This window comes from Nylanderia fulva, unplaced genomic scaffold, assembly GCF_048542155.1.
Source record: "Nylanderia fulva isolate GAGA-0341 unplaced genomic scaffold, ASM4854215v1 Scaffold1, whole genome shotgun sequence".
Lineage (NCBI taxonomy): Eukaryota > Metazoa > Arthropoda > Insecta > Hymenoptera > Formicidae > Nylanderia > Nylanderia fulva.
In genome coordinates, this window is record NW_028189192.1 from 6270782 (window position 1) to 6286691 (window position 15910).

Sequence of the window (15910 nt, forward strand, 5' to 3'; positions counted from 1 at the left end):
CAAACAGGTAAATCGTAAGATAACCAAGACTTGATATCCGAATGCATAGCATTATTTAGCAAGTTTAAAGTTGAAGGCTGCGAATTAAAACAAACCGGTTCCGATAGCAATTTCTAAAAACATTACGTCCAAAATTGAACTTTGACCGAGCTGAATCTTCGTGTATCGCGGAATTGTAAGCGATAATGGACCGACGATCGCTCTCACAAGAACGGTATGCTAGAGGCATCGAAAGGGGAGAGAAAAAAAGCTCTCGGGGTAGCGTTCGTATGTGCCATTTTGATTGAATTTTTTTTCCATGTACGACGAAATTCATTCGCCCGTCGCCGGTCGGCGACGAGTCGAGTCGAGCATCCCGCGCTCGCTCGTGCGTTCTCGGCCGCGCTTTGTGTCCGCGTTGACTTTTTTAAACCCGCTCCGCGCAACGCGCCGCTATTGCGGCGGTGCGTGAATCGCATAACGGTCTCGATACAACGAACGATAGCTTGGTGCAACGACAGCCAGGCGGCAGTATCTGCGGAATGCAATTCACGGAAGACAATGCACCGCGTTAAAATGGCTCGTATAGATAACCCGATGCCCTGGTGGAGCATACCGTACATGCATAATACACATACACGTGCGAACAGAATCGATATCCGCGCTAGGCTGCTCTTCTTTTACGGGACGACGGCGGGAAGGAATAGAGAGAATGCAACGACTGGCAATAAGGACGGCGAAAACAGGAACCCTGCCCGGGAGGCTAAGTCAGGACGTCAAGATCCTTTCACCTCTTGCGACCCCTATATTAGCCCGATACTGGCGCGGCCCTTCTTTTTCTTCGCGTATATAACGTATATTTCGTCCTTTGAGTCCGACATGAAAGCAAAGTCCTCCGAGGATTGTAAATGGAAGGAATATGTCATCTTTCTCGTGCTCGAGCGGTGCAATTTGCATCCCTCTTGCGTCTGACCGTCATATAAATACTCTACCACTCCGATTGCGCGACGGAAGAATTACCGCGTGTTTGTGCGAAAAGATTTATAAACGGAATTTCTCAATTTGTGTCATAATCGCGATCTACCATTACATAAATAACGAACTGAATATCTATTACAAGGCTTTAATTAACAATTATACGTAAATGACTGATAAGAAGCCTATATGATATAACATGACACCCCTCTATTTTAATAAGATTATTCACGCAATGTAACATTATTTATGAAGTACATCGGCTATTAACTTAACCCGAAACGCTGTTTCTCTTATCATCCCTCAGCCGAACAATAAGTATATTTCTCTTGAGCACGCATATATGCATATTCGCGATATAGACGGGAAATGTTGCATAAGATAAGGTCGAGCGCTTCGCGAAAAAAGACGAGAGAATTTAAATGCCCGTCTGTGTGTGGATATGCATATGTGTGTGCGTGTGTGTACACGAAAGACACCATTTACCCTTCCCTTTTCTCTATCTTCCTTTCTCATTCTGTCTTTCTGCCGATGCGTCGTATGCATACATGCAAGAATCTGCATTCTCCCACAGAGGCTCTCGCGCAGATAGTTTGTACACGGACGAGAATTTAGAATGGAATAAGTGACGACGATGCGGCGGTGTCGCGGTGGAAGAAAAGGAGAAAGAGAGCTTAAACGCTCAAGTGCGCGCAAAGATATATGTATATATATATATATGTATATGTACGTATGTAAAGATTATATGGATGACATGTGTATATGTGCGCAGTTACGCGGTACAGTATTTCTCCAGGTGTACTATAAGGTATACTAAGTACACGCAACGCCCTACGAATCTACGTGTGCGTGCTGTGTTAGGCCGCGTGCGTGATCGTGCTTGCGCGTGCACAGACGCTTTACATAATATCTTTGCTATTGTAAAATGCAAAGTACTGGCGCGCGAGAGAGTCCCGCTGAGCCAGCTTTTCCTTGCGTCGCGCTCGCACACTCCACTGCGCAATCCTGTATATGTATGTGTGTATGCGTGGAACGAGGCGTGCGTGGTTGTGTGAGAGCGAAAGGAGAGAAGGAGGGTGCGGCGAAAAGCTCGGTTGGGGAGAGACGCCTCGAAAGCAAGTTTTTGTCTTCTCATGTAAATCGCGACGTAGCCGGGGCGATTGAAGGCTTAAGCACATATTTTTATATTCCCTTCCTGAAACGATTCTTTTGCGCGCCGTATTCTTTCTAGCTTTTCTACTTTTTTTTCTTTTTAAGTATTTGAGCTCTTCCGAAAAGAGCCATCGTGATACAACATCGCGCGAGAGAGATCATTGAATAATACACGATGCAATTAGTGAGATAATTATGAAAATAAAGCTTGTACAGAGAGAGGCAAAGTCAGATCAAAGTAAAATTACAAACTGGTATTTACTACAAACTATCATTGTGTTACATTGTTTGGAGAATTATACTTTACTACTGCTTTCAAAAATTTAGAATAAACATCGTAATTGAAAAAGAGCAGAATCTAACACGCGCAATAACAAAATTTTATTTTTAAAACGATTTGTGCACGCACACTTTATTATTAAAATACATAACATCATTTCTATAGACAAGCACAATTGTTAGCAAAAGTGCAAATTTATCATACTCGTTATTCTTCGGAATATATCGCAATCAGAGTATCTACTTGAAACGTTCGTTGGATTGCGGAGAATCCTCTTGTGATACCCGCTTGAAATTCTCAACGAGTAACCTGCAATCTCCTCAATCATTAGATACCTTCGATCGACAGCGTTCGATTGCACAACTGAAAAGAACCTTACCATGGAGCAACGATAGCGATAAGTTCATCTATCAAATTTTCGCTTGGTAAAACACGGTAGCGTTTCCATTAAAGACCACCGTCATTAACAAAAACACCATATACAATATAGAAGAATTCTTGATGCGGTCGTTGATGTAACAATAGAAAACAAAAATCAAACTATTTTCCGCTGTATCAAAACGCGAAATAAAAGCATCATAATCGGCTCTGTAAAAGAGATATCCCGACAGTCCTCTAAAAAAAGCGCTCGATTTTTACAGTTACCGCGATGCGCAACGCCGGGAATGCATTTCGATATGGAGATATGATCTTTGTACGCGACAGACGTGTGAAAGATTAATGGCAAAGCGGCGTACGCAGTTTTCGGTCGAACCGGCTCCTCTCCGGTAGACGGGATTAAAAAATTCAACAATTCACGGCAACGCGAGATGTCGTCTCTAAAATATAATGCTCATCAAAAATAATTTAATCGATCATATTATTTAAACGGGACTTTTTTGACAACCACCCGTGAATGTGCGCGATTTTATATATTTCCACGGTTCTGCGATTTCAGCAGCGCGACGCGGCTGGCAAAAAAAAAATATATACGAGCGAGCTCTTTCGCTCACGTGCAATTAACCAGCCCGCGTTGGTGGTAATTTATCCGACGGTGTAGTCGATACAAGATTGCGCACCGAAAAAAATCGCGCATCAGCCCGCGAAACTTTTGCGTATTGAAAAAAGTTCCATTGAATTTTCGTTTAAAGAAAATTCTTCAGATTTTTATATATCGTTATATATTCGCTGCTTAATCAGAATCATTAAAGGAACATTTATCCTACACCTGGCATAAATTAGTTATCCAAGGTACTCCGTAATGCCCTAAATAACATTAAAAGTATAACTCGACAAGATATAACTTTCAGAATCTTGCGTTTTAACATCGTCTCGCGCGTCTGTCTCGCGGCGGAAACGAGATTTCTCGTCGTGAACCCTCGAACAATATGTCAGTAGACTTATGCGAGAAGAAGTGGCAGTGACACCACTCGAGCAACTCGAACTACCGCGTCGTAACCGCATTCCGACACTTCGTCGCCATTGCCATTGCAATTAAGGTAAGCGATTACGCCGGAGCGAGATGTCACTTTGTGTATCAGAGCGCGTGAGACTGCGTTCTCGCGTCATTTCACGCGCTGGAAGAAAGATTAAAATCGAAAGGTGCACGCCCATTCTATTATACAGACAGATTTTAACGTACTTACATATGCGAAAGAGATACGCATTTATCGTTTAGAGACGAGGTAGAATAAAATCGTCGCCGCGAATATGTAATTTATATGTATACGATGAATTTGTATTACTACTCCCGCGCGCGCGAGTAAATCCTATTTCATCATACGTAGCTCCATGGTATTCGAAGGCTAGTTGGATTTTCGTTTTCATCCGCGAATGGCGGATTTACCGATGCCGCAGGTTTACGTAAATGTAAACGCGATCGATAGCTCGAGAGAAATGAATAAATTTTCAAGTGAAAGAGACGATTTATATATACATACATTATATATATATATATATGTATTTCAACATTTTATAATTAAAGGAAGAGCTAATAACATATGAGATACCGGTGATATAAATATTTTTAAAATATTCCTGATACGCTTTCTAGTGCAGATATATGAGAACAAGTTATAAAATAAATTGTTTGTACATATATAGGAGATTTAATGTGCAGCGATATAAACGTGAATTATACACAGACTGCCACGTACATACAGAGTCAAAATGTTTACATTCTTCAAAAGAAAAATCAGAATCTATGGGGAAATCCGCCACTGAATATCTGCGAGAATATTCCTTCGAGTAGCTCGTATCTCACATTTCGGCCAACGAGTGCGGGAGCACGTTTTCGGTTAGCGATATTCCGTGGCTCCGTGTATCCACGCCAGTCTAAGTAAGCCTTCCGGGTCCCGAAGGAAACGTTTACGACCAAGTTAGCTGCTAATCCTAGCCATAGTTATAGTCATTAAGCCACGCTTAAACCGACGTTATTGCTTGCATTAGTTTCCGACCGGGCTTTCGCGTAACGCTCAATTTCGGTGGTGGCGATATCATACTTTATTTCACGATCTATTGCGCAAAGAGAGGACGACAAGGATACAAAGAGACGTAGATTCTTCTCATTCTCCGCATATATTTAAAGCAAGGCGCGAACCAAAATATATATTTCATCGAAATTAATCGCAAATGATGTCGCGCTGACACGTGAAAGCTAGAAAACAGTTTTCTCAGATTTCCTTATTTTTCGCTTCGTTCGCTTCGGTTTCCTTGAACGTTACCTAAGAAATGCGTGTGTATCGGGATGAGATCTAGTTAAAGGCTGCAATCCTTCCGTGCGATAATCAAAGGAAGACATCCTGTGCGCGTACGCTTGTCGGCACAAAGGCAATCAATAATCACGAGCTAAATTGCATTTTCCGAAGCGTCACTGTTTCTCTGTCGCGAAACTATACTCGTGGTGTTTCATTTACTAATCATCAGCTGATTTGTTTGGTATTACGTTTGTAAGCAACGGTGAAATCGGATCGGTGTGATTAAAGTTTTTCGTTCTAGCTTTCAAGTACGACAATCACATAATTTATTATTTAATTTCCTTCTCTCTCTCTCTCTCTCTCTCTCTCTCTCTCTTTTGTCCCTCTGCTTTCTCGCATATGAGAGAACGTAAGTCATTTTGAATTTGCAGATTATGAGATTGGCTGCATCACGGGGCATTATGGCATTTGATAGATGCCTATTTGCATCCGCGCGCGTAGGAAGCGAGTAATCAGTTCAGTTTCGACAATGGATTTCGGTGTTGCATGTGAAACAACATGCACGGAAAATCAGACCTATGCGTTATTCGATGCATGTAGTATACGACGCGAGATTTTCGACTGGGTGGATCCGCTCGGTATCTTCTTGCGGCGGCTACCGACTGATCAAGGGATCGATATTTCGAGAGGGATGGTGCATTTAGAAGCGCGCTACATCATTCGTTATTCCCCGATCAAATATCCGCACCGCAGCTCCGTGAGCTGATACATAATCCGACCCACTCATCGGCGGCGATGGGCTGAACCGCCGACAGAGAAAAATCCACTTATAGCTCGGCCATCGGTCCGCCGTTTCAAAATTAACTCTAATCTAGGATCAGACCGCTTATAAAGTGCGGCGGAGATTTATGAAAAAAAATGAAATCGACCGAGACGACGACGGCGGGACGGATGTGCTCTAATTGCGCCCGACGACGGACAGGCTTTCTCACCGGATAATTGTACATTATTCCACGTCGCGGATTTTGCCAGGGCCCGGCCGGAATTTGTTATACGGCTAAAGGTAGGCTAAAGAGTGTGCATCCGGCGACAGCGAGGTAACTTCACGGTGGAATAAAATTCCAAGACCGGTTAATATATATTTAAGAAAAAAGAAAATCGCGAAAATCTTAGTCGTGACTTTATTTTTGCTACTCGTGATTATTTTCCATAAATGTTATATTTTCAAAGAGACCTTTTTCTTATTTTTATTCCCAATACCACAAAATAATAACTTGAAAACTCATTCTCTTATTCTTCTTGTGAAAATACTTGCGTATTCATGAACATTCGCGTCTATAATTGAAATACTTTTTCATATTCTCTATCATTTAAAAATTTATTTGCTTTTTCCATATTTACAGAGCTATCAAATAAAACTGTTGCGTAAAACTGCAACAAGCAAAGGAATATCCTTGTTCAACAATTTAATTCTTTTACCGAGAGAGAGAGAGAAAGGAGGGGAGGAAGAGAGTACGCTTCGATATACGTACATATATATAAAATTCGTTCGGTGATATTGTCACTGAAATAATACGCACAAACGCGCAGCACAAACTGATAGTTTTCGTTCCGGCGTTTGTGGCTTTTGTTACTTTGTTACAAACCAGCGATTCATATTTTCACCGATACATTCGCCATTTATCTGATAAACACGTGTAGGTAAATCGAATTTTACGAACGCGCTTTTGAGGTCAGAAATAACGGATATGAAAGCAAGGAACCATAGGGGGTAAGCAGTATTATCCGCGAACGTAATGTCGATCGGATGATATAAATCTCGATTACGCGCCGCGGAATATCGAGATATTGAGAAAGAGAGAAAGAGAGAGGAAACGCCATGTATCTGACAAAATAATAATATGCGGCAACATAGTGAAACCATGTATCTATCAAAATAGTCGGCAGGCACAGCCTGCATAAATTATGACATAAACCGTGAATACCTAATATCACTCTTGTTTTATCCGACAAGTATACTATTATCGTAATCGAGATTGCGCGATAAAGCGCAAATTGGCCGCGATCATAATCTCTTCACCATATCAGATTGATTATTGTGCACGATACTCTCGCGTATCATTTTCCATACAAACGAGAGATTCAAACATATTCGGATCGAACTAATTTTGTGTTTCTTCAATTATCAATGTACAATTGCATAAAATATCACTATATAGATAAGCCACGAGACTCGAAGTGACAACGGTGCAACTAGTCTCCGCGATTGTGTAACAGCATTTTCGATTGTTGAGAGTTAGTTGAATAATGTTGAGGTATAATGTTTAGGACAAGCAAAAGCTCGCGTCCGTTCAAAGCAGTCTCGTGCTAATATCAAACTATCGTTAACCGTTATCCGGCAAAGTGCTATCAATTTCTCATATGTAGCTATCGTGGCGCCGATCTTTGTGAGTCAAAAGTTCATAATAAAAAACAGACAAAAAGAAACCCACAATGGCTCGATACATCTTTAGAATCAAATTTAGAAGAACCAAAAAATATTTGTTAAAGTTGCAAGAAAGCATTGTATTCGTAAGAAAAATCGTGATTTTATTATACAGGAATAGAGGGAAAAGGTATTCTCTTAGAATATTACGAGTACCCTAGACTGACACGATAAACGAATAACGTCTGCCTCATTATATCCATTATTTCTTGCTGGTACCTCCCCTTTGAAGAAAACCCTATGTTTCATATATCCTTTCCCTTTTTATGATGGCGGAGCATTATGCGACAGTGTAATATGAAACTAGCTATCGCATCTCCTTACTTGTATATATACTTCATATATAGATGTCTATATATATCGTAGTGAAACCGCCATTAGAAAACTCTGGAAAATTTTTAAATTATGTGTTCCTCTGACAATTGCAGCTTATATTATTTAAGAATATAAATTGTTTTGGAAAAATTTTATTTTGTAAGAATAGATTCGATATAACGATAACAATTACTGTTAATAATCGGCCAAAAACCAGAAAATGTGAATTATATATTAACTTTACAAATTTAATATTAAAAATAAGAAATTACAGATAATCTAAAAATTATTCATTATCTAGATGCTATATATTTTCGAGCTACAAATAATTCTAATTTTTCCTAACAATCTAGATTCGATGCAACGATCAATCGGATATGAAAGCCCAAACAAAATGACACGCAACTCGATGCAAATGCACGGAACAGCCCTGCACATGTCGCGAATCTCGTGCGCGGTTTCCGGTTCCGCCCGAACGCCATCGTGTAAAACCAAAGCGAGTTCGGTAGACCGGCAGACATTCGACCGCCTCTGCTTCCTCTCCTGTCGGGGATGGGGTAGGTTTCGCGAAAGGATACGATAGAGAAAAGGCGGGGGAGGATAAGAAGGAAGAAAGGGCGGCAAGAGAAGAAGCAAAAGGTGCACGGAAAGTGGAGGAACCAGAGGCATCATCCGACCCTCGGCTTCTCCCCAGGCGCACTCCTTGCCACCCCTTTTCTCTTACCTCCTGCACACTCTTCCTTGCACTACTCCACTAGACTACTCAAGGTACTCTTCGCACCGTCTCTCTCTCTCTCCACCTTTCCCGTTTCTTCGACCTTGTTTCTCGCACTCCGTCGCTCTCTACTTCGCGCCGTGTCTCGACTTCACGTGTACCGCCAAATGGAGTTACTTTGCTGCTATGTGTGATAAGCGTGCGCGTAACGGCAAAACTATTGTTAACTTTTCGCCCAAACTAATATATATTTCGTCATTTCATGCATTTTACTCGGAAAAAATGCGTGTAATTATTTGCGGAAAAATGCGGTGATGTAGAAACATTTTTATCGCGAAGACGGAGAATTACTCTCCAAAATATCCGAAATTATTCGACCGTATGTATACTCAGCGATTCAGCATCTTTCATTAAGAACGGTAATGATGGTTACCGTCGTGATTACAATCGCAAGATATCGCAAAAAGAAAGAGAGAGAGGGCGGGGAAAACAGAGAGAAAAAAAGAGAGAGAGAGAGAGAGAGAGAAAGAGGGACGGGTAAATTTAGGCGTAATTAAATACGCGCGTCGGCCTTGATATTATTAAAGTTACAATGCAGAAGTGTATTTAATTAACTTCCGATATTGGCGTCCATACGATCGTATATACGCGTCTACCGAACGCGCGGATCAATTTACGTCGAATTTATTGTGCGCCGTGTTGTTGCCCGCCGTATTCATAATTCAACGATACATCGGGTTAATATTAAATATCGAATTAGTACGTTCAATCAACCGCGAGCACGAAACGCTTTGTCGGAAATTTATAGAAATTACCACTATTTTTGAGTTTTAATAAAGGTCGCCGCGACGAATGGAATTTTATTCGTTCACATTCGCTAACATGGTCAATTTATCTCATATTTATTTACACATCATCGCACTGAATATCGAACGTAAGTGCACTGCATAACCGTCACATCTCGCCAGCCAATTTATTCAACAACAAACCCACTTATTTAACAATGACGTATTCTGTTAAAACTCATACGTGTTCTCGCACAGATTCCGCAATGGTGTGCAATTAAGAATTCTTAATGTATAACAAAATAATAACTATTTAATTGAATTAAAGCTAATTTTATACATAGCTAGACTTTAATTTGGCCAGCCATTATTACTATTCTGCATTCAGTGTATTCAGAAATTTCAAAAGTAATTAACTTGACATGTAATTACATCATAATATTCTAGTTCATGTTTTAATTTAAAAATGAACATTACTGAAGTATAATTGTATAAACGTAATACAACTTTTTTCGCAATTTATAAAAAATTTATATAAAAGCTGAGAGAGAGAGAGGGGGAGAGAGTGAGGAATAATATTTTGTAGACGTAATTTGATAAAAAACAATTTTTTAAAATAAAAATATAAATTATTTTTTTCAGCAAATTTTTTTAACAAAAGAAAAATAAATTAAAAGCTTCAATTAAAAATTGCTGTTAAATGTTGATTTAAAAATTAATAAAAGATAATAAATTTTAATTTAATTAAACGTTTTATTATGCGAGTTAAACAATAATTAATATTAGATATATTTTAGTATCCCTCCCTTTCACGTAAATAAAACATCCAAACATAAAACAACGCACCCGTCGAATTTCCAAACTTTACGCATGATATTGAGAATAAAATTGCAGCCCATTTGTCGCGCCCTTTTACTACAGAATCACGTGCCGCCAAACCATAATACGAACGATTATAGTTACTGCTTCCATGAATTTGCAAATATGTTCGATTTTAATCGACGTCTGCCCAATAAAAGTACGAAAAAGAATGAATGAAAAGGTTCTCCACCCGCACTATTCACGCATATTCTGTCTTTATGTGTCGACACAATCGCGAGTTATTATCAAAACTGTTTATTACATCCGTGAAAACTATATGCTTTCAAATTTGGACAATAATTATATATTTCCTTAATTATTATATGTTCTTTTTGGCCTAATAATTACAAAGAAAGAAAAGTATTGATTTGATATTTCTTGTAGATATTTGCTGATAAAAATTGTATGAATATATTCTTTGAAATAATTAATTTTGGTAGTTATATAATTTGTATTTGTGGAACAAACGTTCTTTCTAGAACTACTCGCGTTTCATACATCATCTAGAAGATTGTTCAACGACTCAAGATGGAGTTGCTATTCCGTATTCGCGTCGGAAATTTGGCTAATTCGATGTGCGAACTCACACTGCGGAATCGGCTGTAACGCGCGGAATAGTAATATCGGGACGGTCTTAACCCCCCGTACAAGTAAGATCTAATGAAGCAATTCAACTGCAACCACAGCCCACTTCAAAGTTTTGAGAAACACCATATTGTATTGCCAGTATATTACAAACTGCAACGGTGGCCATACCGATGCCGCAGCCCGATTATATTTCGCGACCTATTATACTTCGAACGATCGAACATGCGGTGGGCAATATGGAGTGCCGACATCGCCAAAAACATGAACCTCTTGCATTGGAATATAACAATCCGTGTAATGACGACATTATGGGATTATCAGATCTTCCGAAATTTCCTCGACATTCGCTAATCGTACAAAAAGTAACATTAATGTATTACGCCTTTTGTAGGAGAACGTTCTCTAGTTATTAATGTGAGATCAAAATAAAAAAATTATTTTTCGTGGAAAATCTATTAAAAATAAAAAATTTATTTGTAAACCATCGCTGAAAATATGAATGCTTTATGTTGCTTTCAAGTTGCAATAACAAATAGCAAAAACAGATTATTGCAAAAAAGTTTTTTTTTCAATACTGTTATTCATATACGAAAAATAATATTAATACATAGTATATTTTATAAAAAAAATTCAATTTTCCTCTAGTTTTATTGAAAATAAGATTAAAATACAAAGATAAGTTTAGAGAAAAAATGTATCTATTGAAATAAAAGGTTTTATTTAAACCATTAAAATGTGAACTTTGCACTTTCAAAAGTAATCATGTAATAGTCACGAATGTTATATAGACGTTTACGCGAGAAATATATTTTTGTCATATTTTTATTTATGTACTAGTATAAGAAAATGTAAGTATAATAACGTGTTTTTTATTGGAAATATTTAACATTAACGTTTTCCCAGTTTCCATAGATAATAGTAAAGATAAACCACGTTGCTCTAGAAAATATAAATCCAATTTTGTTGTCAAAAACATAAATCTCTCGTTTCCGAATGTGCCAATCTATGTGATGGCATAATACAATTGTCATGCTTTTACATAAAATTGTTCGATATTGTCATTCATATATCTGTACATACAATATATATACACAAAATGTCAAAAACGTATAAAAATAAAAAGTATATTTTAAGCGCATTCAAAATTAACTTTTATCTTAAATAATTTTTTTTTGTCGATCAGTCTAAACTTTCGATATCTACTTGAACGTTACGTAGTAATGAAGTTTATTTTCTAAGTTTAGCGCTAAACTTTTTTACATTAGATTTTCTCTATTGCAAATCTATTTTTACATTTATTCAAGTGGAAAACGTATTGCTTTCACTTGAGCAGAAAATTAAGGATCAATGAAAAGTTTCAAAAGTATATAAAAACTGTTTCCACTGCACATTTAACATTGAATTTGATTATCGGAAATTCCGATTCCTACTTTTGAATAATATCAAGAATGAAACAAGTGCTGCTTAATTCGGCTATTGATATACAACTGACAATACAAATATGGCAATCGAAATAAATGTCGACATTTGAAAGAAAGGTTTGAACAAATAGTCGCTGTGCGATAAAAATAAGTATATGTTCTCCGGGGGATTCGACTAGTGCCCATACAAAATTGTCATCGTTGTCAGCGGTGTAATTCGAAATTTGCCAGCGGTGGTGCTCTTTCCGCGTCGCGACCGCAACGTATTGAGTAACAATTACTGGCCGCAAAAGCGGCACGGTCCGCGTTACCGTGATCGCGCGACAGAATGACTACTACTCACCCCATTCGCACCGTTACATGCTCCAACTCCACTCGCCTCGCCGATTAGTCACGAATTCTACCCGCTCGAGGGATAAAGGACCAAAGGGCCGTTGTGCGCCGGATCGGATCGGTGGTGTGCGCGTTTGTCGTCCGCGCGTTGGAAGGTCCTATCACAAAAATCCGTTTTCACTCACCACACCTGGGACGCGCGAAACCACGGAAACAATACGGGACTTTACGTAGGTGCGAATGGGCGCGATTTTCGGGCGCACGCGACCGCGCTTTCGCTCACGCCGCGCGAAGGGAGGAAAAGAACGGAGTTAATTTTTTTCTACTTGGCCGCGTATAAGAGAGAAAGTGCGCTTGGCTCGCCGGCGACGCCGGGGACCGCGCGAGAGCCGGAAAAGCGACGACGACGTACGAACAGCGGCTCGCCGACTGCCGACGACGTTCCTCGACGGCGACGGCGTCCGCGGCTGTTCAACGCGACCAACCCTTTCGCGCGCGCATGCGCGTCACCCTTAGATGCGCCGCCACCCTCTATCGTCCACCCTCTTGCCGCGCTTCTTCGCCCCCTCGCCCGCCAATCACGACTGCTTTTACAATGTCTCGAAAAAGGTAGTGTCCGCAACAAAGGGCAGAGTGCCTTTTCCGCCGGTGTTTTTTCCCCAGAAAAGGATGCGCTCTTGCCGGTACGTGTCAAAGACGGAAAATTTAAATGATAATGAAAGAGTGACACGACGAAACGCGTGTCTGCGCGTCGCAAATCGCTGCTACTTTGCTAGTCGTCCGACTATCGAGTCTCGCGTTCCTCCCTTGTTATAACGCGGGGGTTGCGAAAAGAATCGTGTCTTTCGGTCTCCTTTTATTTAAAAGTATTACCGTCACGTTGTATACTATTTAACACACGTATCACGAAACGAGATATATATTCTCATCGGTTTAAATTTGTGTGGTTGGAAATCTTCGTTAAAACGGCGTAGTCGATAAATATAGATACAAAAGATAAGTCGAATGAATAAGTTAAGTGCCGAAAGTCTCTCCCTATGTCGTTGAGAACATTTTTAAAAGAAACAATATACCTTTTTCCCAATACGCGCGCGTTCTCACGTTCCGCACGTACGTCTCGTACCAGCAATGACACACATCATTGACACGTGTCACTTTAAATGATCTCTAAGACTCTGTCATTTCGATAAAGAGTATATTTTAAATTATTAAAGCGATTAATCTGTCACAAATCGATTAGAAATACTAAGCGTATAATTAACATATTTCCACAAGACACATCACATTATCACATTACATATTTGCTAAAAGAAAAAAATTCAACGGGAAATTAGATTCACGGATACAATTCATTAATTATGTAGATGCGATAGGACTACATACATACATTGGCATAGTATTATCGGCAATTCTCTAGGTTGACAATAGTATCGAACCCATAGATAATTAATGACATAGCTAGCATTAATCAATCATGTAAATGCTATTAATGCCCGACAATCGCCTATAATGCTGATCCGTATAAAAATTAAATACACTGTTAATTTAGCTTTAATGTACTTGCGCATGTTAACAACACACACAATTATTTCGCATTAGATAAACACGCAAGATATCTAACACGCACTTCCTCTACGTTAGTTAAATAACATTGGTTTCATCGTGCTGTTTAATGAAACGCGATCGTACGTTGTACTACTTGTTATATGTACACCCGAAGCGAAGATACCGAGTAAAATGTACGTCGACGCGCATCGATGACCCAAATTGCGATTTATTAGAATACGGGGTATAAAGGTTACGGGAAGAAAAATGTGAAGGGTGCGGCGGAGGATCGTGTCTGGCCATAAGCAGCGATCTGAGATAGTGTGTGGGCGGACCGCAGCGTAAGATATATCCCACCTCGTATATGCGGCGCACATACACCGGGTGTATCTCGTCTTCGGCTGGATGAAATCGTCGCGCGTGTATATGTACGTACGTACGTTCGTTTCACGTACGTACATATATATATATATACGTATACGACGAGCTATGACAGGAGATATAGTGAAATGTAGTGCGCGCTCTGTTGTGCGAGAGAATGCAGGCGCAGCATCCGACGGTGTAGCGCGAGCGTTGTCGAAATTATTCGCATTCGAGATAACTCGACTTAACGACATCCACGGGCGATACTTCAGCGCGGAAAATTGCGCCAATAATGTGTCCACTTGCGTTACTACAGCGTCGGATTTTATCGGGGATAATTAACCGGTTAAAAATTCGAGACTAGACTCGCGAGAGTATTTTAAGTAGTGAGGTTTTAAATAGCCGCGACATAATGGTGTGCGGAGTACGTTTCCCTCGGGGAAAAGAGAATCAATGATATCGTGGGAATATAGAAATCATATTTAGTCAAAGTATATATTTTTTTGCCGTCTTCTAAAATATCAGAGTTTCGATATCCATTAATAATGGATTAGCTAATTGTTTAATTAAAGTATAATTCGTTTCTTCCATAGGATTATACGCCGGCCGGAAAATATCGGTGGGATTATATCACGTGATAACAGAAAGAGGTATAACAGCACTCGATATTAGTTATGCTAATTGGATCTACGTGCCGGGGAAGTGCAAGAGAGACTCGACCGCATACATACATTTGTAAGCCGTCGTTTAATTCTCCGTATAGATCTCACTGTCGCGATACATCGCGTCCCACACCCACCCGGTATAAATTCAACCGCGCGTCCGGCGAAATGAGCTTTTTGTTGTTTCCTTTTTCTTTCTTCTTCCCTTTTTATCTTTTTCTTGCGTTTTTTTTCTTTTTTCATTTCATCTTTCATTTCTGCGGGATGGTAACGGTACGGATCAATACGATGACGGGCTGTTTCCGCTTAAGCGGATTTTCACGGCGTTATTTTCGCCGTACTCGCGAGCTGGTTAACTCGCGCTCGCGCAGCTGGTTCTCGTCCACGGTTTGCGGAGGGAAAGAGTAGAATGCATGTGCTCAAAGCGCGCAGAAACAAGCCTGCAGACAGTCAGATCTCGTCTCCGCCACCATCGCCACCACCCTCTCTCTCTCTCTCTCTCTCTCTCTCTCTCTAAATCTACCCACCTCCGGTTTGCTCTTTTTCTTTCCATACCGCTCCTTTGTCCCTCTTTGGTATACGAGCTGCCGGTGATGGCGAGATCGGAGCTCGTCGCACACGCCCGCGCAACGTATGTACCTACACGTACACGTCTACATCGTATAGGAAATGGGAAAACGAAATGAACCGTGAATAATTATGTATTACTTTTAATGCCTCACGGTTTACGGGAACGTGCTCGCCGATGACGGGGAAATATTAACGTCAAAGGTACT

The 15910-nt window shown here is 40.0% G+C and overlaps 1 protein-coding gene across 3 annotated transcripts in view; it reads right to left on the reverse strand.

The window, feature by feature from the left end:
• The window catches only part of LOC114931019 (uncharacterized), a 252672-nt gene that overhangs the window by 207556 nt on the left and 29206 nt on the right, over positions 1 to 15910 (reverse strand). For 2 of the 3 annotated variants that reach the window (XM_029302925.2, XM_029302923.2), the window contains exon 1: positions 12575 to 12988. The exons of the other annotated variant lie outside the window; for it this stretch is intronic. The gene's annotated coding sequence lies outside the window, so the exon portion shown is untranslated. Of the gene's footprint in view, positions 1 to 12574; positions 12989 to 15910 lie in introns of those variants that run through there. 3 annotated transcript variants of the gene reach the window in all.